This window comes from Lissotriton vulgaris, chromosome 12 (genome assembly GCF_964263255.1).
Source record: "Lissotriton vulgaris chromosome 12, aLisVul1.2, whole genome shotgun sequence".
Classification (NCBI taxonomy): Eukaryota; Metazoa; Chordata; class Amphibia; order Caudata; family Salamandridae; genus Lissotriton; species Lissotriton vulgaris.
This window is the reverse complement of record NC_141700.1, coordinates 659,915,385-659,941,857: the sequence shown is the minus strand read 5'-3', so window position 1 is coordinate 659,941,857 and position 26,473 is coordinate 659,915,385.

Genomic DNA, 26,473 nt, shown 5'->3' with positions numbered 1-26,473 from the left:
ATTAAATAAATGTAACATTATTACTTAATTAATGTAAATTTAAAAATTAATAATAATAATACATATATATATAAATACATGTTATGAATAAAACATATAGAATATATTTACCGTGGCATAGCAAAAGGTTTAAATTTAATGTAACCACTCCAGTGGGTGCTACATTACAGAGATCGTTGGATAGCGTAGGGGTAAAAATTACTATTCCCACTCCAGTGGGTGCTACAGTAGAGAAAGCGTACGCCTGTACCCCAAAAACCCAAAACTGACCCTGAACCCTAAAAATATCCCTGTACCCCAAAAACCCAAAACTGACCCTGAACCCTAAAAATACCCCTTTACCCAAAAACTGAAAAATGACCCTGAACCCTAAAAATACCCCTTTACCCAAAAACTGAAAACTGACCCTGAACCCTAAAAATACCCCTTTACCCAAAAACTGAAAACTGACCCTGAACCCTAAAAATACCCCTTTACCCCAAAACTGAAAACTGACCCTGAACCCTATAAACACAAAACCCGCTACAGAAAATAAATTAAAAAAAAATAATTATTTATCAATTATTTATTTTAAATTAATTACCAATTATATTTTAATTATTTACCAATTATTATTTATTTAACAATTAGATTAAATTTACATAATTAATTAATTATAATTAAATTACTTCCCACCCTATTCCCCTTTAAACACACAACCCGCTACAGAAAATAAATTACTAAAAATTAATTATTTATCAATTAATCATTTTTAATTAATTACCAATTATATTTTAATTATTTACCAATTATTATTTATTTAACAATTAGATTAAATTTACATAATTAATTAATCATAATTAAATTACTTCCCACCCTATTCCCCTATAAACACACAACCCGCTACAGAAAATAAATTACTAAAAATTAATTATTTATCAATTAATCATTTTTAATTAATTAACTATTATATTTTAATTAATTACCAATTATTATTTAAGTAACAATTACATTAAATTTACATAATTAATTATTTATAATTAAATTACTTCCCACCCTATTCCCCTATAAACCCACAACCCGCTACAGATTTATATTACTCAAATATTATTAAAAATAATAACTTACCTTATTTTCGATATTTTTGTTCTCTATATTTTTTCTAGTCTATATTATGTCTAGTCTATATTTTTGATTCGATATTTTGGCTATTCTAGTCGATATTAGTCAATATTTTTGTTGTCTATATTTTGTCTAGTCTATATTTTGTCCAGTCTATATTTTTTACTCGATATTTTGTCCAATCGATATTTTGGACTCGATATTATGTCTGTTTACCATAACAATACATGTGCTTAGCATGTCGGCCCTAAGCGGCCTGGCACCGGTGCTGCTAACTTAGTCAAGTACAGTGAATAGAGAGAAAGAAAAATAATAAAAATAGGGATGAAAGACAGCGAGAGCGACAAATAGAAATAGAGGGCTAAATAAATGTAAGAAGTAAAAACTAAGCTGCAGAGAAGATGAAGATAGGACTATAGTAATGTGGAAGGAAAAAAAGGGCAATAGAAAGTTGGGAGGAAGGGGAAAAGAAGGAAGGATGACAGGAAGGAATGGCTAGAGTAAGAAAGAAAGATGAAAGGAAGAGTGAAAGGAAGCAATGGTGAAAGGAATGATGAAAGGAAATAAGGGTGAAAGGTAATAAAGGTGAGAAGGAGAGGTAAAGGATTTAAAAATTGATAGATTTAAGTGTGAACTGAGGTAAAAAGGGAAGGGTGAAAGAAGGATGGAAGGGTGAAAAGAGTGATGGGTGAAATGCTAGATGGATGCAAGGGTTACATGATGGGTGCCATGAATGGGTGGATGATGAAAAGATGGCTAGATGAAAATGGGCATCAAAGAGTAAAAGAATGGAGGGGTGAAAGAATTGATGCAGGAGGGTGAAACGATGGATGGATCGAGTGATGGATGAATCAATCATTCGATAGATAAAGGATGTACAGCAGGTTGGAAGGATAAATGGGAGAACCGATAGCTGGATAGGTGAAAGGGCAGATGGATGGATGAATGAATAGAGAAGTGAATGGATGAATGAAAGGATGAATACATGGTGGAAGCATGGATGGGTGAAAGGATGGATGGGTGAGTGAACGGATGGATGGATGGGTTGGTGGAATAGTGAATTAATGGTGAAAGCATAGATGGGTGAAAGGAGGGGAGGATGGGTGAATGAGTGAAAGGATCCCCAGAGGCTTTACAAACGCTAAAGTAGATAATGCTGAATCTCTCTTTGGTGGTAGTGTGGGCGAGCAGGTAGGGTTATCAGAGGACTGTGTTAAGCTTTTGTTGTACACACGCAGGCAAGAAATGATTACACAAACTCAATGACTAAATCTAAGACCAATGCTTTGTAAAATTGTTACTTTATTACTAGAACCTAAGAACGTAGTTGCAGGGAAGTACAGTTTTCAGATTGACAGTACTTTTCAATGCACAAAATGAATACTTTATGCAAGACGTCAGATCAGCATGTAGATACCGTTTTTAGAAATAGCAATACTTTGCAAGGCAAGAAAAATGCACACTTAGTGCAAAATTTCAATTGACATGTTAACCTATAAGAGGAAAACAAGAATGCAATTTCACAGGTAAGTTCTGTATTTACAAACCCAGTACAGGTTTTAGGTCAGCACAGGGCAAGGTACAAGTGAGCACCAAGACTGTACTACCTGCAGGACTGGGTTGGCTGGGTGCAGAGATCAAGTTTGGAGTTAGGTGCTCAATGTTAACCAATGGAGATTGGGGGCACTCAAAGTCGTGCAACTTACAGGTAAGTAAAGTGGAGTTGGAGGTCAACCTCTGGGGTTTGAGAGAAGCACTGGGGGGCCATGAGGCAGCACCAAACATACACCCTCAGCAGCCCGGCACAGGGGCTGCCGGGTGCAGAGTTCCAACACAATGTTGGGCACCCAATACAAATCAATTGGGGATGACTGTTTCAAGTAAAGGCTACAGGCTCGGACCAAGAAGCTGGGCAAAGGAAACCAGTGGCTGTGGAGGGTCACTGGGACAACATCAGTTGAGCTCCCTAAGGCCTGGTGGCTCTAGGTGCAGGGGTGTCCTTTGATGTTGTAAAAGCCTGACTGCAGCTGGTCGCAGTTAGAGGGACCTTCGGGTTGAGGCTGCAGGCATCGTCGTGGAGTCCAGGAGCAGTCAGCCAACGGTGAACTCGTGCTCTGTATTGCTGGGACTGGTGGGCCACTTGAATTTGGGCAGAAGGCATTGGTGCAGTGATGGATCCTGAAGCGGACACAGAGGCCTTGCTTGGAGTTTCCTTTTAAACAGGGCCATTGTTCTCAGGAGTGCGGGTCTTTGCTGCAGGCAGCAGTCCCAATGGAGGCTTTTGGAGGTTGCTGGGTGGCAGGACGAGTCGTCATTTTTCACAGGATCTTCGAGTACTGCAGACAGGCTGGTAGAGCTGGGGACAAGTCAGTGGGTGTCTTCAGTCATCTTCTGTTAAACAGTTCTGGGATGCCCTCTTCCTTCATAGGTTGTCAGGAACTGAGCAATAAGGTTCAGGGGTGCCCCTAAATCCTAATTTTAGGGGTGTTACAGGGGTCAGAAGGTAGTAGCCAATGGGATACTTACCTTTAGTGTGACAACACCCTTTGTATGTCAACTTACTCTGGGGATGGGGCATACTCCGAACCCTATTGGCTACAGTCTTCCAAAACAATATGGAGGATTTTGAATGGAGGGGGTCACCTCAGCTCAGGGTATCCTTGGGTGGTCCTGGTTGAGGGGACACACAACTCTCTTGCTTACTAAAATTCCTGCTTGGTCAGAGGGGCAGGCATCTCCACTAGCTGGTAAGGCCCTGGTCAGCATAACAAAGGGCAGGAAGCCTTTGAGGCTCACTTGCTTTCTATGCTGTTCCTGCTTGAGGGTAGGTGTGAAGCACCCCCACCCAGAGCAGGCCTTGTTTCTGACCCATGAGAGCAAAAGGCTCCCACCTCAGGGAGTCGGAAACATGTCTACAAGTGGCAGGCTTGTGCTGACCAGTCAGGCACACACAAGTGGGTTGGTAGGTTCTCAGGGGGCACCTCACATCTTGGAATTGGGTGAAGCCATTGTGGAGCTGTGGAACCTGTATTGACAAACTCCCATCCCATGTACTCAGTATGGCTTCACTGCACACTTATAATGTCTAAGAATTGACTTAGACAGTATAAGGACATAACTGCTCAAGCAGTTATGCCCTCACATGAGGTATAGTGCACTCTGCCTTAGGGCAGTAGAGCCTGCTGTATCGATGACTTACCTATGCCTCTTGCAGTGCTGGTAGGCCTGGCACACAGGGATGGGACCTCTTAGCTGGCACAATACATGCTGAAGTCTTAAGAGACTCTTTCTGCTCACAAGGCTCTTGGCACCACTGGTACCTTTTACAAGGGACTTATATGTGAGCCAGAGGTGTGCCAACCGTGGAAGCAAAGTTACAGTTTTTGGGAAAGAACACATGCATTGGGAGCCTGGTTAGTAGGAACCCAGTGCACATTCAGTCAAAGATGCATCAGAGTCAGGCAACAAGTGGGGGGGGGGGGTGGATACTGCAACAGAAACCAACTTAAATACGGGGAGTACCTACAGATAGATGGATGGAAAGAAGCATGCAGGGGGAAGATAATATTTCTAGGGCCTGGCTTGTTTACTGTAGTCATTCCATGCAAATTCTCATCATTTTCTTTCATCCCCCTGGGTACCTATGTTCACTTTACTCCTTACAAATGCCATTAGAACTAAATTGTTTGTTTCGTTCAGATCAGTCACACCTTCAGAGGGGCTGCACAATATCCTTGTGTTAACCTTAAAGTATCCAAACAGTTAAAACATGTCAGAGTGGAGCCTGAGAGAAATTACCCTTGCACAAACAACAACACTAAAGAGATGTCTACTGCTGTCACTGGACAAAAAAGCTGACCTTATTGCCCATCCATACCCCTGTGATGTGGACATGTTTGGTTGGGGGAGCTACATTCCAAAAATATCCACCAATTCCACTGATTGAATGTTTGAAAGTGTCTTGCAGCAGCTTATCATTGTGCTATGCCTGTCATCACTGTGGTACCAGAGTGACTGTAATCACTGTAGTCAGGGCCACTGGAATTATGCAATGCTAAATTTCCTGCATAATTATTGATTTGCTGCATTTGCCACATAATCTATTATCTGCTGCATAATTTTACCAAAAAGTGTTTTTAGATACTAATCAGGGTGGTGCAACCAGTGCCACCGCACCCGGTGCTGGCTTTCGGGGGGTGCAGTGTTTGTAAGTTTATTATGTTTTTAAAGCACCTGCTGCCATGTTCCTTTTATCCAGCAATTACCAGGCCTCACAAAAATGTCACGTTAACTCCTGTGATTAATGTTCTTCCTGGAGAGAGATTGGAGTTTTGTATAGTTGATGTTTTGACCTATTTGAAGGTAGTGCAAAGGGTTAATGTGCCTACTGCAAAGAATGGGCACCATATAGATTACAGAGTGCATATAATGTAAATAGATTAGTAGGTTACTGCTTTTAAAAGAGACATTATTTTGTTACTTGCAATTTATAACTTAACGTCCTAATATAGAACAGTGAGCTATTAACTTTCATCATAGAACTGTATACACACTAAGGGTGGGCGTAAAATCTGTTTCGCGGGCGAATTTGCGGATTTTCCGCGATTTCGCGATCCGCAAATCTTGCGAAATCGCGGTAAAATCCGTGAATCAGCAGGGACGAATTTTCAGCCAAGCAAGGGTTACAGCAGCAGGTGCAAAAGTTGAACCTAATTTCTTTGTAACCTTTTACAAAAGGGTTACAAACAAATTAACTTCAACTTGGACACCTGCTGCTAATTGCTTCCTGTTGCCTACTTGCAACTATTCTCTGACCCTGCTCTGACCCTTGAAGCAGGGTCAGAGAATAGTTACAAGTAGGCAACAAGGCACCTGCCCAAGGAATTAAACCTCATCAGGAAGCACTTACAGATATAAAAAACAGGAAGAAGGGAGAGGATGGCAAATACACCCATTTTGAGTTGTCAGGAGGGGTTAAACTAAAAGAGACCTTTACAGCACAATTTTCATATGATTTTGCTAAAAATAAAAAGCTGTATGTTCTGTAGGGGCAACTCAGGAATCTGGCCCTTCAGAGATCCGGCCTCTCTTTCTTTCTCTCGTTCTCTCTCTCCCTCTCTCTTTCCCTCTCTTTCTCTCTCTATCTATCTATCTATCTATCTACTGCATGGGTAACTTCGCTATGCAAGCGGCTCGCGAAGACGCTAAAATCCCCACGAACACGCAAAAAACCCCGCGAACACGCAAAAAACTCAGCGAACACGCAAAAAAACAAAAATCCGCAAATTCGCACAAATTCGTGAATTTTGCGGATCGCAAATTCGCAAATCCGCAAATTCACGGATCGCGAATTCGCTAAATTCTCCCATGCTTAATACACACTGCAAAGTATACATTAGAGCATAAATTACTGTTGCCAAAAGAGTTTTTGGGGTAGAAATCAATTTTTATTATTAAAGAAAACTCCGAACTATGCTGGGTTTTTTTCGACTCTGAGTTTGTGTTTCTCCACACCAAGCACTCCTAAACGATACTGCCTACCAGTATGGTTCACATGTGACTCCTACACTTTTAGTTCTTCGGATTATGTAACATTTCTTATAAACTGGTTTACACACGTATGTTTGAGTGTCTCTATGTAATGTTTTTGTGATGCAAAGTGCTCTGACATCCTTTACTAGTATGAGTGGCGCTATTTAACTAATTCAATGCATCAGATAGGGTAGTTATGGAGACTTGGTCACTGTTAAAGGGTGCTAGTGAGAGAATCTGTGGTGGAGGTGGTCATGGGGGGGGGGCTAACTAACATTGTTGCACTGGGCACCACCAATGCTAAAGTCAGCCCTGCTTCTAATATTGAGGCAACACGTGTTGCCAAGCAGTGAAAGGCCCTTCACAAAAGTTGGCTGGTCACATTTTAATTGTCCCATTGCTGTATTTGAGTGTTCAACTGTTACTAATAAGGTGTGCCTTTATGCCCAGTGTTAACGTGCGTAAAAAAGACAAAATAATAGAGTAATACAGTCAGACATTGTGCGGCATCATGCAGCATAATTTGCCTTTTGTTGTAATTTAGTCCACTCTGCACATAATCTAGTCCTCTCCATCATATGATTAATAGTATGCATTTTTCCAAGGGCTATAGTGTGCTTGCAGGAAGATGCAATTGCAATTGATTTACCACTCCAAAATATATTGAATGTTCGCTTAAAGGATTGAACTAACACCAACTGCCACTGTTTTGGATATTAGTATTAGCTGGCATGGTTAAACAAAATATTAGATCACCTTTGACTTAAAGCAGAAATGTGCTCAGGCCCAGAGTAAGTATTGGACCATGTGATTGAAAACTGATAGCCCTTTTTAGAATCATGACCAGTTGTCACGATCTGGACCGCAGGTGATACAAGGCTCAATCCACCAATACGAATTAGAAATCCAGTTGGACTGCGACCCATACACAAGCCACCAAATAACAATGTGCAGGAAATGCTTTCTGGTTACCGTAAGTCCAACTAGATGAGTTTATGGACACAGTGGAACTCCAAGCCCTCTTCTGTAAATGAATAACACACTCAAAATAGCACTAAGAACCAAGGGATATACTTTAAAATGTTTGATTCTAAAGCTCAAGTTTATTCCATAAAATATGAACGGTAACCAAACAGAATGAGAGAATAAATGGAGTAATGCATGACATGGCCAGGGGAAACAGTATGAACGGAACATTTCTAACACTCTAAAGCTACTTCTAAGCGCTATGCTAAATTTGAGCAAAAACAATGGATCGCACAGCATACCTCTTCTCCATCAAAATAGCTGTATAATTATTATTTATCACAGCTTTTGCCTGTGAATGAAGAGCAAGGCAAGCCGGTAGATCCTTCTCTGTACCAATCCCGGAGCTGCCTCTAACCCAGGCTGGATGTTGCTGCAAACCAGCCTTACCTCTAGCATGATATTCCTAATATGAAGCCTCTCCAAATTATGGTCAGAAATCTGAGTTTTTATGGTCTGAATTAACAGCATAGCTGGAGTAGGGCTTTTGATCTGCCAACATGTTCGGAGCCAGAAGTATATGTTTTGGCTGAGCAGAACTTGTTTGCTTCCACAAAAAAGTGCTTGCCCCCCACACAGGTGATCATTTTGTTTGTTTATCCAGCTGCCTGAGTTGGACTTTCAGGGGCACACACATAACATTGTAATGCTATTAAAATGTCATAGATAACTAGATCATGTATGTTGCATTTCTCTGGCTGGAGCACAAATGAGAGGAGTGCAGTCATTAACCAACTTAGATTTTTAGGTCTTGCTTGACAGTGAAACTTTTACCTGAACTACAACAACATTATTTTACAGTTCTTTGCTTCCAAACAAAAACACAATAATTCCCCTTCTATTTACTTGCAATGCTTCACATTACCAAAAAACATTCTTTTATAGTCAGACCTATTGGTATTGCCAATGCTTGTTACAGTATGTGATGGCTGATTTGATTATATATTTATAAAAACAAAGTAGTACTTGCAGACACGAATGAGTCAACAAGACTAGACAAATATGTTAATAAGTGTGTCATCTTGATTCACATGAATTGTGCAGGGTTCATTTTCATTGCGCGCTGGGCAGTATCATTCCCCGCTTCTGCTGTCCGCTGCCATATCTTCTACAGCCGTCCTCGCAGGAGATTAATTCCCGCCGGGACGCGCTGTTGGCCGCCATCTTGGGTGAGGAGGGTGAGTAGGCGAGCGGTGCAGCGCTCGGCCCCTCACGACCTCAGCCTATAAAATGGCACCCCCTTACAGGGAGCGCAGCGGGCACGCCATCAGCGCGCCGAAGTCGCGCATAAGTCCATCCCGTCTGCGCCCGTCCGCGGCCGGATGGGCCCAGGGGCCAGGGATGCTGCTACTGCTATTTTTTACTCTCCCTCTGTTCTTATGAGTTTACAAACCTCTGCTAGCCCCCTATCACTCGATACCTGGACTCGGATCTCGTCACTCGGAATTGCAGGAAACTCCCCCCCCCCCCCATTTGGGGTCGGCTTTACCCCCTATTGCACCTGCTCTTGCCGAGTCGCAGATCCGTGTACTATACCTAAATACTCGCTCTCTGGTCAGGCATCAAGCCGACATCTTTCATCTACTCATGACTGAGAGGCCAGACGTTCTCCTACTATCTGAGACCTGGCTGACCGACGATTCCCTTCCCGATATCCTGGCAGCGTTACCCCCAGATTACTATCTGTTGAACACCAACCGTCCGGGGGGCCGCCCCGGGGGAGGGGTGGCAACGGTAATACGTAAGAATCTAAAGATTATCGCCTCCGCTTCCATGACTCTCCCTGAAGTGGACAACCTGGTTCTCAGTCTTGAGACTGAGGTGGGTGCGGTTACCCTTATGGTACTCTACCGCCCCCCTCACCCCATGCCTTCCTTCCCTTCATCCTTTATCGAACAGCTGACTAATCTCGCTATTTCCTCCCCCCGCATTGCTATTGTCGGTGACTTCAATTACTGGTTCCAGCACAAGGACGCTGGTCCCCATGCCTCCGAACTATTCGAAGCTCTTTCAAGCTTGAACTTCACTCAATTAGTTAGGTCCTCCACTCACAGTGGTGGCCACATTCTCGACCACATCTGGGTCCACGGGGTCAAATCCTCCTGTCCGCTCATAACACCTTGTGTGTGGTCTGATCATTTTTTGATTGACACCACAATTTCGGCTGTCGGCCAGATCAGGATCCCCCCGCGGGAGGGCGGTACCGCCCGTAAGTGGAGGGCCGCTGACTCCTCTAAATTGTTAGCTCACCTGTCACAAACCCACTCCCTTTTTCCCAATGATTTTGGTACCAACGAGCTTATGGTCATATCTCTGACTGGCTTACGACAGCCAGCGATATCTTTGCCCCCCAACTAAGTTTCCCCGATCCCGACACAGCAACTCCCACAAATGGTTCACCCCCCAACTTAAAACCCTACAATTGGAACTCCGCCAATTAGAGCGCAAGTGGAGGAGAGACTATTGCTCGTCAAGCAGAGACGTCTATGTGGCTGCCCGCAACAAGTACAAAACAGCCATCTCTGCAGCCAAAAAAGCTTACGCCTCAGAGAGAATTTTATTAGCCCCTTGCAAGTCTAAAGAGATTTTTAAAGTTCTCAACGAATTCACCTCCGACCCCAGGACGCTCCCGACTCAGGCCCCCACACAGGAATCTTGTAATGCGCTAAGTACTTTTTTTATTCAGAAAACTGTTTTGATTAAGGACACTATCCCGGTCAACTCCCCTGGCGCTGTTTCTGTTTCTCCCCCTCACAATGCCCTTTCTTTCACACAGCTCCCTCCTTTAGATCCCGCATCCTTGGCTACACTGGCCGTCCGCATTAAGTGTGGATCTCCAGACGACTGCTGTCCTCCTTCCATACTTCGGGACATCTGCCATTCTTTACCCGACTGCATCCTTCCCTTGCTGAACTCCTCTCTTTCCTCCGGTACGGTACCCAGCTCCTTCAAGGAGGCCGTTTTGGTGCCTCTATTGAAGAAGCCTGGAGCTGACCCCGCCGTGCCGGCGAACTACCGTCCCATCTCCCTCTTGCCCTTCTTCTCTAAAATCTTGGAAGCCCACGTCACCGCCTGTCTCTCACAGTTCATCGAGAGCTCCAACTTTCTCGAGGCCAACCAGGCCGGCTTTAGACCCGGCCACTCTATGGAGACTGTGATCCTGGCCGTGTTGGATGCCTTGAGAGACGGCGCCGACAAGGGTACCCCCCAGGCCTTGGTACTATTAGATCTGTCAGCCGCTTTCGACACGGTGGACCACAACATCCTCCTCCACCGTGTCGAGCAGGCTGGCATCCAGGGCCTGGCGCTGGCATGGGTCAAATCCTTCCTGACCGGGAGGTCTCAGACCCTCAGCCTGGGCACTTTCAGGGCTCCTAGGGAGCACTCGCCCTGTGGGGTCCCCCAGGGCTCCTCCTTATCCCCTCTTCTCTTTAACCTCTATCTTCGACCCCTTCTTTCTTCTCTGAGGCAGTGGGACGTCACCGTCTTCAACTACGCGGACGACCTGCAACTCATCTTTCCTCTCAACTCCCCTTCTGCTATCCCCAATTTCCAGGCAGCTATGTCCCACATCCTCCAATGGATGTGTCAAAACCAACTTAAATTGAATCCGGGAAAGACGGAGCTCCTTCTCCCTGGCAGGAGCTCTACCCACTGGGGTCCGCACTTCTGGCCGGCAGAACTTGGCGCCCCTCCCACCCCCGTGGCCACGGTGAAAAGTCTCGGGGTCACTATCGACTCCGGCATATCTCTTGGGCCCCAGGTGGGGACGGTGGTCTCCTCCTGCATGTACCAGCTGCGCAGGATCAGGAAGGTGGCTTATCTCCTAACTCCTGAAGCCCTTCTGCAAGTCATCATGATCCTTGTCCTCTCCCGTTTGGATTTTTCGAATTCCTTCTACCAGGGTCTGCCTAAATCATCTCTCTCCAGACTGCAATTTGTTCAAAACCAAGCGGCGAGATTGGCCTTCGGGATCCCGAAATGGCAATCTGCCAAACCCCTCCTCTCCAAACTGCACTGGCTCCCTATCATTTCGAGGGCAGCCTTTAAGATCGGCTGCCTCACTTTCAAATCTTTATCTGGTTCTTGCCCCGCCTTTTGGAAATCCCTCATCAGGCCCTACTGTCCATCACGCAATCTGAGATCTTCTCACCTTCACCTCCTGCTCGTCCCCCCTATCAAACTCTGCAGATCTGGAGGCCGGAGATTTGCATACCTGGCCCCCAAACTCTGGAACTCCTTTCCTCCCTCTGTCAAAACCTCTAATTCTCTTATTCTTTTTCGTAAATCCTTAAAAACATGGCTCTTCCCTCAATCCAGCTAAGTTCCTCTGTCCCCTCTGCATCCGACCAGCGCCAGGAAACCCATGGTGACAGTGCGCTTTACAAGCACCCCTTAACATAACATAACATGAAAATTATATGCCCCTATAACTCGAAACAATAAAAATATTAGTGCGCATACAGTAAGTGGCTATGTTGTAATCGAATCTTCCATAGCAAAACAATAAACTATGCCAGCATTGACAGGAGGTAGATATGATACTATTGCTTCTTGCATTTCTAAAAACTTTACACTTTGTACTAATAGACATAAAATAATCTGTTATCAGCCATATTATGAAAATAGAAGAAATCTAAACAGTACTGCCACGGTATTCATGAAACAGTCAGAATGAGATGTCTGCATTTGCTTACACCTCAGGAGAAAGATGGTAGTCTGCAGTTGTTACTTTGTGGTGTGGACCCATAGGCACTTATATTTGGGAATAAAATGTTAAAATAATTATTACATTCAATATATATTATTTTAATGTTTTTGTTTTAAGGTTGAGTTTTAGGTTCACTGATAACTTTAAAATGTTTGCATTAATAATTATGTTTAAAAAAATGTATTCAATAATTTTACAATGTTCTAGATGTATTAAAAAAGGTAAGATCCTTTAATTAAGATTTTCATATTATTCACTTTTTTATTTTGTAGTTATAATATTTTGTTGAAGTGAATATCAGTACCCTCCTTAAATTTGCCCTTTTTCAATGCTTTTGAAACTGGAGTCAGGACAGTAAGTAACCCTTCGTCCCCATGTATGCATTGTACCCAGTGTTTGAGGCACTGAAGTTAGAATAATCTCTCTGCCCTACCACAAAATATAGGCACTTCCCAAAAGTCTGTAGGACCAGAGTTAGAATAGGACATCAAATTCCAAACACACCTTCATCATAATATGTAATGTTTGTTAGACTGGAGTTAGAATAGTAAATTTCGCACTCCATAGTTTGCTGTTTTCACAGTATTTCTTGGACAAGAGTTGGAAGAATAAATTTGACCACCCCCAATGTATGTCATATCAGTTTATTTGATAGAGCGGAGTCAGAATATTACATCTTACAATTTCCACAATATTTGTTTGTAGTTGGAAATGTAAATCTGGCCAACTTCGATGCACGTTTTTTGTGCCAACATTGCTGGACTGGAGGTATAATCAATCAATCAATCAATCAAGGACATTTATAGAGCGCACTACTTACCTGGAGGGTCTCAAGGCGCTTGGGGGGGGGGGGGGGGGGTGCTGCTACTGCTCGAACAGCCAGGTCTTGAGCTTCTTCCTGAAGGAGAGGTGGTCTTGGGTCAGGCGCAGGTCGGTCGGGAGGGAGTTCCAGGTCTTGGCGGCCAGGTAGGAGAAGGACCTTCCTCCTGTTGTCGTTCTTCGGATGCGGGGGACGGCGGCGAGGGCGTGACTGGCTGATCGGAGATGGCGTTTGGGAGCGTAGAAGTTGATGCGGTTGTTGAGGTAGCTCGGGCCTTGATCGTGTAGGGCTTTGTGTGCGTGGGTGAAGAGCCAGAAGGTGATTCTTTTGTTGACGGGGAGCCAATGCAGGTCTCTCAGATGTCCGGGGATGTGGCTGTGTCGTGGGATGTCGAGGATGAGTCTGGCTGAGGTGTTCTGGATCCGCTGGAGTCTCTTCAGGAGCTTGGCGGTGGTTCCGGCGTAGCGGGCGTTGCCGTAGTCCAGTTGGCTGGTGACGAGGGCCTGGGTGACCGTCTTCCTGGTCTCGGTGGGGATCCACCGGAAGATCTTCCGTAGCATGCGCAGGATGTTGAAGCACGACGAGGAGACGGCGTTGACTTGTCTGGTCATGGAGAGGGAGGAGTCCAGGATGAAGCCCAGGTTGCGTGCGTGGTCTGTCGGTTTGGGTGCGGTGCCCAGGGCGGGGGGCCACCAGGAGTCATCCCAGGCCGAGGGCGAGGAGCCCAGGATGAGGACTTCCGTCTTGTCTGAGTTCAGTTTCAGGCGGCTGGTCGTCATTCACTCGGCTACGTCTTTCATCCCTTCGTGAAGGTTGGCTCTGGCAGCGTCGTTGGTCAGGGAGAGGATCAGCTGGGTGTCGTCAGCGTAGGAGATGATGTTGAGGTTGTGTTGGCGTGCGATGGCCACGAGGGGGCTCATGTAGACGTTGAAGAGGGTGGGGCTCAGTGAGGATCCTTGAGGGACGCCGCAGATGACTTCGGTGGCCTCTGACTTGTACGGTGGTAGACGGACTCTCTGTGTTCTTCCGTCGAGGAAGGAGATGATCCATTCCAGTGCCTTCTCCTGGATTCCGACGTTGCTGAGGCGCTGCACTAGGGTGCGGTGGCAGACAGTGTCGAATGCCGCGGAGAGGTCTAGGAGGATGAGGGCTGCTGTTTCTCCGTTGTCCATCAGGGCTCGGATGTCATCGGTGGCAGCGATGAGGGCGGTCTCGTGCTGTGGTTGGCTCGGAAGCCAGACTGTGAGGGGTCGAGGGATCCATTCGTCTCGAGGAAGGCGGCCAGCTGTTTGTTGACGGTCTTCTCGATGACTTTGGCTGGAAACGGGAGGAGAGAGATGGGGCGGTAATTCTTGAGTTCGGTGGGGTCCGCTGTTGGTTTCTTTAGTAGAGCGCTGAGTTCGGCGTGCTTCCAGCTCTCCGGGAAGGTGGCGGTGTCGAAGGAGGAGTTGATGATGTCCCCCAGGTGGGGTGCGATGACAGCGTCGGCCTTGTTGAAGACGTGTGGAGGGCAGGGGTCGGTCGGAGATCCGGAGTGGATGGAGTTCATCATGCGGACGGTGTCTTCGGTGCTGATCGGAGTCCAGGCGCGGAAGGTGGTGGTGGGGGGTGGTGGTTCGGTCGTGGCGTGCGTCGGTTGAGTGCTGAAGTTGTTGTGTATGTCCGCGATCTTGTTGTGGAAGTAGGAGGCGAGGGAGTTGCAGAGGTCTTGCGATGGGGTGATGTCGTTGTTTCTGGCGTTGGGGTTGGAGAGCTCTTTCACGATGTTGAAGAGTTCCTTGCAGTTGTGTGCGTTGTTGTCCAGCCGGTCCTTGAATGCAGTTTTCTTGATGGCGCAGATCAATTGGTGGTGCTTCCGGGTGGCAAGCTTCAGGGTGGTCATGTTGTCCGGTGTTGGTTCCTTCTCCAGGCTTTCTCGAGGGCTCGGCAGTTCTTCTTGGAGCTCTTGAGTTTGTCGGTGAACCATGGGGCCTTCTTGCTGCCGGGTCTGCTGGGCGGGGTCCTCAGTGGGGCGAGTTCGTCCGCGCAGTTGCTGATCCACTTCGTGAGGTTGTCAGCGGCCTGGCTGTGGTTCGCTGAGCTGGCGGGAGGGTGCTGGCTCAGGGAAGCGGCGAGCTGGTCGGCTGTGATCTTGTTCCAGCTTCTTCGAGCAACCTGTTGCTGGTGGTGGTGGATCGTCGGTCTTCTGAAGGTGAAGTAGACGCAGCTGTGGTCCGTCCAGTGGAGTCTAGTGGCGTGGCTGAAGGCGATGTCTTTGCTGGATGAGAAGACGGCATCGAGTGTGTGTCCGGCGAGGTGGGTGGGGGTGGACACCAGCTGCTTGAGTCCGAGGTTGGCGAGGTTGTCGAGCAGGGTGATGGTGTTGCGGTCGTTGTTGTTCTCCAGGTGGAAGTTGATGTCCCCCAGGATGATGTAGTCAGCGGAGGGGAGGGCATGCGGGCTGACGAAGTCGGCGATGTCCTCGCTGAATTGTGTGCGTGGTCCCGGGGGTCGGTAGATCAGGGTGCCTCTGAGGGTGGTCTTCGGGTCGGTGCGGATCTGGAAGTGTAGGTGTTTGGCGGTAGTCAGGGTGCCGTCGGTGTTGGTCGTGATGTGGATGGTGTCCCTGTGGATGATGGCGATGCCTCCTCCAGTCTGGATGTCGCGATCTCTCCGGGTGATCTTGTATCCCTCTGGGATGGCGATGGCGATGTCGGGGGCTGAGGAGTCATTCATCCAGGTTTCCGTGAGGAAGGCAACGTCAGGAGCTGTGGTGTCGAGGAGGTTCCAGAGTTCGATGGCGTGTCTGTGGACGGAGAGGATGCACTTGAGGTGGTTGCTGCTGGTGTTCGGCTTGGCGGGTGCTGGTGCGAGGCAGGTCCGGATGCAGGTGAACTTGCAGGGGTAGCAGCTGAAGGGTCCGTGGGTGCGTCTCGGGGTGGCTCGGTAGCATCCCGGGACTCGGCCGGTGTTGAGCGCGTTGAGGATGGCGGCGGTGTACGTCCGGCGGGTGGGCTGGGGTCCTCGGGGGCCAGGGGTTCCGGCACTGGGCGCGGTTCAGGCGCGGATGGGCGCAGACTGGCTTACCTTTGGCGCGCCTTTGGCGCGCCTTCGGCGCACAATCGGCGCGCCCGCTGCGTGTGCACGCTGCGCGTTGGCCACTCTGCCATATGAGGAGAGTGGGGGGGGCGGAGCGAGGGAGGGGCCGCTGGGAGGGGGAGCGGGGTGGCGAATGGGAATGGCGAGCGAGGGATGGGGGCGGGGCCGCTGGGGGGCAGCGGTGAGGAGGTGGCGGGAAACGCGGCCGGGGCTGGGCGAGGAGGGGGGAGCACTGGGGGCTAGGAAAAAACGTCGGGGAAAGAAAAAGCACAACGGCGGCGAGGCAAGCAGGAGGCAGTACATTCTACTCACCCAGTGAATGTACATCTACAGTGTTTGCTTTTCTGGAGTAAAATTAGTAAAGCTGCCCCTCCCAATCTTGACTCTTTCTGCAATATTTGTTAGACTGGAGTTAGATTGTTTAGGGGCTAATTAGGAGTTTGGCGGTCCGTAGATCACCAAACTCAAGGTGGCATGGCGGTGGTTGTCCAGCCACAGTTGCACAGTTGGTCGGACTGCTGTTTTGCATCTTTGGCGGTCAGATTGGACGGCTGCAGCCGCCAAGGAATTGCGTTCCCGGGCAGTGATGTGGCAGTCTGAGGAAGTAATATATGTTGCCGGTGCTGCTTTAGCACCGCCAAGCATATTCTGAGTTTCCCCACCACCAGCCTTTTCATGGCAGAGAGCGAACCATAAAAATGCTGGTGGTGGGGAAACAAAGGGGGCCCTACAGCCCCCCTGTTGCCTGTGTACACTGGGATGCATGCTGGGCGGCACAAGGTGTGCCCCCCTGTGTGCATGCATGATCAGGTCCTGCAAAGCATGGACTTAACAGTCCATCCCATACAGGATCTTGCTTTGGTGTTCCCAATGTAATGTAATGTAATGTAATGTAATGTAATGATGTCTTGTAAAGTGCATGAATCACCCCACATGGGGTATCTCAGCGCTGTAGACCGCTAGGGAACCCGTCCGGGCTTTCCCTGTGAGATGGTCCCTACTGGGTATCTCCAAGGTGAAACCAGGCATCCCCGGCGTATGTTGGGGGCCGTTGTGGAGATGAGGCAAGCTAATGCCCAGAGTTGCCGAGTGTGATCCCTGGTTAAAGTAGGCACTGAGGCGAGAATTATCGAGTCCGCTGACCCTGGTCCACGACCCTGCAGCGTCGGGAATGGAACCCTGGTCCCGGGCCGTACTCTGCTTCCGGGTCTGCCACCTCTAACCAGTGAGCCACACCACACCACCTTTTTTTAAAGGAACCTTCGTAGGAACTCCAAAGGACCACCCACCAGAACAGGAGAAAACACCTAATCTGGAGGGCTGCAGGCAGTCGAATTTGGCGGTGCGGGAGTGGGATGCTGGCATCGCGGTCCGCTTCCGCACCGCCAAAGTCGTAATAAGCCCCTTAATCTAACTCACAAAATATATGCATTTTCCCCAATGTTTGTTGGGGTGGAGTTAAAAAGGAAAGTCTGACTCACTTATTTATATATTTTCCCCAAATGTTATATGAGACCTAGAATAGTAAATCTGATGCACCCCCAATGATGTATGCAATTTTCCTTATGTTTGCAGAATTATTGTCACAGTAGAGTTATTTGTTTGGTAAACATATTTTCATTTGTTTAATGTTTTATTTTTTGCAAATATTAATTTTAGAGCTGCATTTGTAAAATCATGTTTTTAATGATTTGATAAATATATATATTTTTAAACATAGTAACAACGAAACCGTTTTTTTATATTTTATTATTTAATATACATTAAAACTTATATATTTGTGAAAGGGTTTTTAGATTAAGGGGAAATACTGGGCGCTCTGCTAGCTGTGGACGCAAAAGTTGTAAGAGAATAAAGGGTTATGGTGTGGTGCAACTGGGTGAGGGGATGAGCCCTATAACCCCCCAGAATTTGTGATGGTAAACCAACACACTGTAAAATTGCAACGAGATACCCAATGCACACACAAGATAAGTAGAGCAAACGTGTGTCACTGTAGACACGTGTAAACTTCAATACAAAGCTGGCAGAAATAACAACAATTTTTTTTTGTTTGATGAAAAGGTTTAGTTCTTCATTTCATTCCTTCAACAAGCCAGCCGACACGTGTTTCCTCGCATGTGGAAAAATTATTTCCACGACTCCTCGGCTGTATAGCAGGAAAAAGCAAATGTATAAATCGATCCGCCAGTGTGATATTTTCGACCCGGCAGGGCCCGAGACTTTAAAGGTGTTGTGTTTGATATATGAAGACACGGATCAGATTCAGGAAAACCTCTGGTGTGGGGTCCTGTACGTCTTTCAACAAGCGTCAAACTTAAGGTTGCGGTAGAGCCCCAGTTGGCTCAATACTATTCAGGCGCAGAGCGAGTGATTAATTTTCATGTAGTCACGCAGGTAGGTTAAGACCAAACTCAGGAGCGAGTGATCCTTCGTGTTTGGAAGCTGCTTGTATTTACCAATTACCATTACACGGAACACGGCGACCCGCAGGATCACTGCCGGCATTTGCTGTTTAAATACAAGCAGCTTCCATTTTATTTTATTTTATTGATTTAAATATTTAAATATTATCTTATTATGTGTTACATTTTAATGTCAGGTTATTGTGCTTATTTGGGTTTTGGTTGAGTATTTTTCTTAATTGTATTTTATTGTTGCTGATTGGTTAATTTGATAGTTATTTTTATTTATTATTTATTTCTTAATAAATGTTTAATTTATGTATTCAATTTCAAATTAGGAACATGGGTTTTGTGGTGGATTGGGTGAGAAGTGGTTTACAAAAATATATTAATCAATGGATATTTTATATATGTTAATGTTTAAATGTTTGCGAATGTCATAGATTATCTGTCACATTCTAAATTTAGGCTGGAGGATTTATTGGGGGATCTGGATCTTAAGTTTTAAAATTAATGTTATTATTTTTTAAATGGTTCCGTGGTATATTGTTGGTTCGGTTGAGTTTTTCAAAATAAATCCCTATAATTTATTTTGCCATTAAGTAAAAAAAAAATGGTATGTTAAATTATAAGCTAATTTTGTCTCTAGCATTGCAATGTATGCAGAATCCACCACATTTCTGCTGACACCTGTTCCCAGCACAATCACCAAGGTTCATTAGTATAGTTGCAAGCCTAGGACCTTTCTAAGCCAAGTGGGATACTTCTTATTTTGCGGGTTACTTCAGTTGTGACTATGGATAAATTACTGATGCGAACGTACACCTTGAATTGAGGCTCTGATTATCACAACAAGCACGTCAGTTCTTCTTTTTACACGAGACTGCTCCCGCATTTACCTTGGAAGGCACACTTTTACACTGATTAGAACAATTCATATTCTCGTCTATTACAAAGATCACTGTCATTTCAAGGGTCCAAAAGTGCCTCTTCTATACCCAAGATTCAACGTTTGAAGTTGGGACTATTTATACTGCTGTCCCACCTCCCTAACAGAATTAGGGGACTCGGGATCATGTACGTGCTTGTACAGTTTTAGTTTGAGCCTTGAAAAAGTCGTCTACGCAACGAATCACGTGTCGGCTGTCTGCATCTATGCTACAACTTTGTGTCAACATTATTAAGAGTTTTTGCATTTCAATACTTGTATTTGAACTGTATCATCTTGTCCAGTGTGTTTTGCCTTGGTGTTAGAGTTGCGATTAAATCTAACTGACAACAGGGTCAGTTAAAAATATGAATTTGATGCTGTGCTCTGTACCTTAGTCTTTTGATCTCCAATGTATAAGGAAAATTATTTTTCCTATACAGAGTAACACTAGATAGGTGGCACAGTGTTTACATTGAGCACGATTTCACATAAAGGATCTGGAGGCATATTATCAAGCAGGGCGTTAAAATTATCGTCGTTTTAGCGGCAGCAAACTGCCGCTAAAGTGGCAATCATGGGCTTGATGATATGCCCTGGAGAATTCCAAGAGAAGCCCAGGTTCACACCAGAACATGGGTTTCTATTGGAATTCACAAGAGCATATTTCAAGCCCATTATTGCCGCTTTAGCAGCAGTTTTCTGCCGCTAAAACAGCGATAGTTTTATAGTTTTTAACGCCCTGCTTGATAATATGCCCCCTAATGTATTGCAAACATTGCAGAGGTGCTGACCTTCTCTATATTGCCACTACCACTTGGTTCTAGTTTGATATAGTTGCAAGACTGTTGTTCCCTCATGTGTCTCTGCTGATGGGAACATCCACTCAAATGGGATCCTGCCAGTGCTCTTTCTGAGTATCGGGCCCCTTGCCAACATTACCCCAGGATCACCAAGTGACACTCGCATTCCCCTTTTTGTTGTACTTCGCCTGAGCAAGCAACACTTTCATCTTGTAAAGCTTTTGCTCTGAAACAAGTGAGAGAGTTAGATATACACACAGAGTGGCGTGGTTTTAATGCACCGGAAGTCAGATCCCCGTCAGTCTGTTGAAGAAGACATGCAAAAATAGAAAAAACAAGGTGCAAGCCTTCCCCAGCTATGTACCCAGAATCTGGAACGACATTCCCACATCCATCAGAACCAACTCAAACCTGCTCCAATGTAGGAAATCTGAAAGCTCACATCTTTAAAGAAGACTATGTAGTAACAGCTACTTCTGCTTTCAGAACCCAGCTACCGTCCAATCACCCACACAGTTATTTTGCTCAGCAGTGGTTGTTTTCTCATTTTTCCTCAGCTATGAAGGGGAGGAGCCAGAACACCAAGTCTTTGAAGACAGACAGTGACTTTCTATTGCCAGCCATTTGAGAGAGGGCCAGAAATATGCAGCACATAAGAGAAGCTGTTTTGGAAGCTTAGCTTACCACTGTGAGCTGGATTTGCTACTCCTGCCTGCTCTCATCTAGTAGAAACCTGGTGTGGAGAAAGAGGAATATACAAGAAAAGGGTGGGGCCACAATAATGGAACACCAGAAGATCACACCAGAAGGACAGGGACCTATAATCCACAGAATACCTCCTAAGCAAAACGTTAACAGTAGTTATATCCCACAGAGGAGACATTCTGACCGGCTATTCACCCCCCAACGCTCTACTTAGAGTGATAATTGAAATTATTGTCCGCTTGACTATGAGTACGCTAGTCTTTGATGAATTGGCTACCGATGCATAAACAGCATATGTGTTGCTATGCTGAAATGTCATAGCATAAAAGAGTTATATAAAAAGTCATTACGTACAATAAAGCAAGATCAATTTTCGATCACAAGATGTAAACACATCACCTTTGCTTCCACTTAGTACAAAATGGTCTGTCTGAACATGCCAATGGGCACAGTTGTGTAGTGAGTTTTTATGTCACTACTCTTATTTAATTAATCTTGTTAAGCTTTTCTGCAATTGGTAACAAAGCAGCACCATATGGGACATCAACATGCAGATGAATGCATTGCTGTTGGACTTGTCCCTCTCTGCAGGGTTAGCCCCAAACTTTTTGCCTTAATTCTTCTGTTTTCTGAATCAGTATTTGTTGGATTTTAGTACTCGTGCTCTCTTCTTTAAGCATGGTGAGATTGGCTTACACGAAATTGGCACATTTAATTTACTTATAAGTTCCTTGTAAAAGGGTACTACAGGATCCCAGGGCCTGTAAATTAAATGCTATGTGCAACCCACTCAAGTAGCCTTTTAAAACACATCCCAGGCCTGCCATTGCAGCCTATATATGCAGTTTTTGACTGCCATTTCAATCTGGCAAAACAAACCTTTTGCCAGGCCTAAACCTCCCTTTTAATAAATATAAGTAACCCCTAGGGTAGGTCCTAAACAGCCAGTAGGGCAAGAGCATTGCATTTAAAAAGCTGGGCATGCACTTTTTTGTTTTAGAGGTCCTGGTAATGAAAAACTATTAAATTATGTTTTCACTACTGCAAAGCCTACCTCTCCTGTAGTATAACATTGTGTTACCTTATTCCATTTAATAAGTGATAACATTTGATTGGGAGCACAGGAGAAGTCATGTTGGTGTCTGAGGAATTGTAACTTTAAGCACTCTTCAATAGTAAAGTCTGATTTTAAGTCACAATTCTGAAAATGCCAGCTGGCATTTTCTTGTCGTAACCATTTGGCACCTGCATCCCGTTCCTGGGTCACGTGAGTGGCAGTTGGTGTCTGCATATTCCTCTCAGACAGCATCACAACCACATGGTCTAGATGTTGGCAGGATGGGCCATCTCTGGCGGGATGGGGGTCCTAGCTATTACCTGCCACACTTCAAAGGCACTGGCTCAGCTCACACGCAAAGGACTTCACACTAGCGTATTGTTCCCTCTAACAGACTGGGACCAGGACAGTGAGACAGGAAATTCCAGGCTCCTCTGTAGGGAGAAAATACAGAGGCTTCTCTGACTTCAAAGTGGGCACCAGGTATAACAAGCATTTGCAATGCAATCAGTCTCGCCTTTGGGACCTTATATGTATTTAGCTACCCAGCACATTAGCTTGGGTGCTGAAACATCTACTGTTCTTTAACATGGAGGGAAAGTAAGCACCAAACTGCGTGACACGCCAGGTATGGGAACACTTGGACAGAAATATTACATTTCAGCAGGAAATGATATAGTCCAAAGCTCTGTTTTTAATATAAAATCAGGGCCTTCGGTAGTCATATCACTAAAATACAAGATTTGAAAAAATATTATTGTCTAAGGGTGCTCGTGGAAGTCAATTTCTATGGACTGGAATCTAAAGAATGCTAAAGTGATTCTGGTATTTTACTGACCTCTGCTGGTCGTTTTCTATCAAGACAGTTAAACAGAGCCATTTACCAGAAAAAAAGAAAGTCCCTCAGCAGAAAGCAATTCTGGTATTTTACTGACCTCTACTGGTCGTTTTCTATCAAAACAGTTAAATAGAGGCAGCTGAACCGAAAACAAAGTCCCTAAGCTAAAGTAGACAAGTCCTAGGTCTGATCTCTAGAGCCCACACAGTACATTCACATATAAGTATATTCAGGAGGTCTTAAATGCTCGACCTAAAAATGGGATCCTCTCACTCATTCTCTCTTTATAAAGCCCTTTAGGAAAGAACACATTTCTCAATGTCAAAGTATCCATTGAGAACTACACAAACGCCATATGACGTGGGTGTGAACTTCAGACATTTCATATTTTAGCCCATGGAACTCAAAATCCCTGGATTTATTGAGTACCATGCTTAGACTGAGAAAAGTCACACTCTAAGATGATTTAATTAAATGTGTTGACCAAGAAGTAGCAAATGACTAAATGTGACAATCATGACATGAGGCCAGTATGCAGCTCTCCCTCACACAGCATAGAATAAAATTATGGTACGAACAGTGCAGCCCTGCTGAGAAATGTTGGTATATCTACTGACCTAATTAGCATTTCTTGCCAATTATAGCAACCATCAGCACATTGAAATGCACTGGCCACATGAACATTTACATTGATGAGCTAAGGGTAGGAAATAGGATTTATCTATCCTTTGCTCAGGGATCAAGCAGGCACCATAGGGGATAAACCTAATCAGGGTTTCCTTAACTTCCCGTGTTTTCTTTTTGCCCTTCCTAAAGTCAAGCAGCAACAAATAGAAGACTGTCATTGACTAGTGGGACAATAAACCCGGTCAAGTCATCAGGGAAGTCAACTGGTGCTTAATGTTGCTTCCAATAACCTGGGGGCATATTATCAAGACTGGGTGATACAATTATCGCCGCTTTATCGGCAGGAAACTGCTGCTAAAGTGGCGATAATGGGCTTGATAATAAGCCCTAGAGAATTCCCATAGAAGCCCAGGTTAGATGACTCATGTTGATACTGCCCATGAAATGTGTATGATGATCTCTCTGCAAAATGTTGGTAATGCCTCTTTAAAGATATGGAAGTCCTGGTAAGAATTAATATTGTTGTGACATGACACAGTTTCTGAAGCACATTTCAGCCTGAAAACATATTACCTGCTGTATACCAGGAATTAGGAAATCTTGGCCGTTCTCCAAGTAACTTCCTTCTATGTTAACCTCGTAATCCCCCGCCCCCTATCTTCTCGTGATTGTAAACCCCCAGAGTCAATTGTTCTAATTTCAAGTCCCCCAAGTGTATGATCCTATTTAAAATCATCCGAGTATTCACTTATGTTACTGGTGAGTGGTGAGTTAAAATACACGTGCTGCAAACTTCCCAAAACTTAAGTTCACCTCTCTAAAATTCTATGCAGTTTTAAATAAAGTCCCAGTTCCAATCCACTTATAAAATATCCGATTGTTAGGTTCTATTGGGTGAAAAAGTAACAATTTGTTAACATTTTTTTTTTAGGTATTCAACATTTGGCAGCTCACAATAATCTATGATGACATCAGAAAAAGTTCGGGCAGTATTTTCCCCACCCCCAGCCAATGGAAACAGGTTGCTTTTATTTTGTTGTCATTTCTGGGGGGTCATGCTCCCATACACATATAATTGTTGTAATGGACCTGTGAGTCAGGAGTGGGCGTATCCACCTATTGGGTGGGCTTCACACGGGACTGGAACAGAGACGTTTTCGACTGTTCAGCTGGCGAATGGGAATTGGATTGGAGATGTTTGGTAGATCATGAAGGAGAGTTTGGGGAATGCAAGGGGAAGGACTGTTAATTGGAAGAAGAGAGAACGATCTTTCCGGTGGGAATGAGTTGTTTGGAGACTGTTTATATTTTGGGGATGTTTAAAGGGAAGGGTATGCCAGGAATGTTAAATGTATTGGCAAGGTTGATGTACTGATTTATTGTAAGTTGGTGAATTAGACTACAAACCTGCCCTAATAAAGAGAACTTTTAAGCTATCAGAAAGGTAAATGTACACCTCATCTGAACTGTGAGGGAACAGGGAAGCTGACACAGATTGTGGTGAGCCGAAACTCTTGCGAGGGGACTTTGATGAAGAAGCAGGCTTGCCTTTAGAAGCAAGCAAGGAAGTAAAGTTTTGGTGTACAGGATTGTGCACCAGAAATAAAGCACTATACCATATCCTCCAAAGTATGGCCTACAAAGCCTGCACTGACTATAATGATCACATTAGAAAAACAAGAAGGTAACATGGGGTAGGTTAAGTCAACATAACAGTGGGACACATCAATCCCCGCCGGGATTCTGCCCCTGCAGAGTGACCCGCCCGAGTGCTGCCCGTTCACTCCTCCATGCCGCTGCTGGCAGTGGGGAAGCGCTGGTTTCGCCTGCTGCTGCCTCCTCCATCTAACGCAGAAACAGGAGCTAGTGCCCCTCCGCCATCTCATGGTGCACCGCTGAGGCTGTCCTGCAACACACTTTGCCCACAGCGTGCAAAACCCTGGCATGTGTTTAAAAAACAGGCGCCTCCATTGTCCAGCCTCAATAAAGAAAAAGTTCACTTACCAGGTAACAAGCAAGTAAAGGGGCCAGTAGCAAGGGGCGGATACAAATGATAACAGGGATAAGGAGAGACTAACAAGCCTATAAACAAATCCGAAAGCAGCATTTACAAAGGACCAACACACAAGCCAATGAAAAATAAAGGCGGGGGAATGGGCGAAGCTTCTCTCCATACTCAACTACCACAGCTCTTCGCAGAGCACTGCTTGCGCACTGGTTCAGCTCGACCTAAAAAGGGGACTCTCAGATCCACTCTTCAGTACACTCCTGGGCCTGTGGATATTATAGAAGAAGGATGGTATGCTACCCTGTTACTTAAAGATTTCCATGCTTGCTGGGAAGGAAGAACTAGACCTTCATCCCAGGCTGACAGGACCCCAAGGGTCAGCTGACTGACATAGAAAGACTCAACAAGCTCCAGAGGCCTCACTGCAATTGCCCAGCTGAAACTGCTGCACTGGACCTGCATGGACCTGCAACTGGACCTGCCTGAGTCCTGCTGGCCTCTCCTGAAGTGAGTTCCTGATACCCAAGAGTTTCCTCCCAGGTCCTGGTCCCTTGGTGTTGCATCACTTGAAGAAAAGGAGAAGTCCTGATGTTTTGGTCGCAATCACAAACAGGTTTGTTTGGGCCAAGATATTGTCCCCTGCACTGATCGCCAATGCAAAGCTCCGGGGAACCCAACTCTTTGTGCTACACCGAATACCAATGACGACTGCTACAACAAGATCTGCACTTCACACTACAGCATTGACAGCCTGCGGAGACAGCTAACGTGAGTCTCCAGCAACGACCATCTGCGACACCCGAAATGCTCTTTGCACTGCAGTGAAATCTGTCT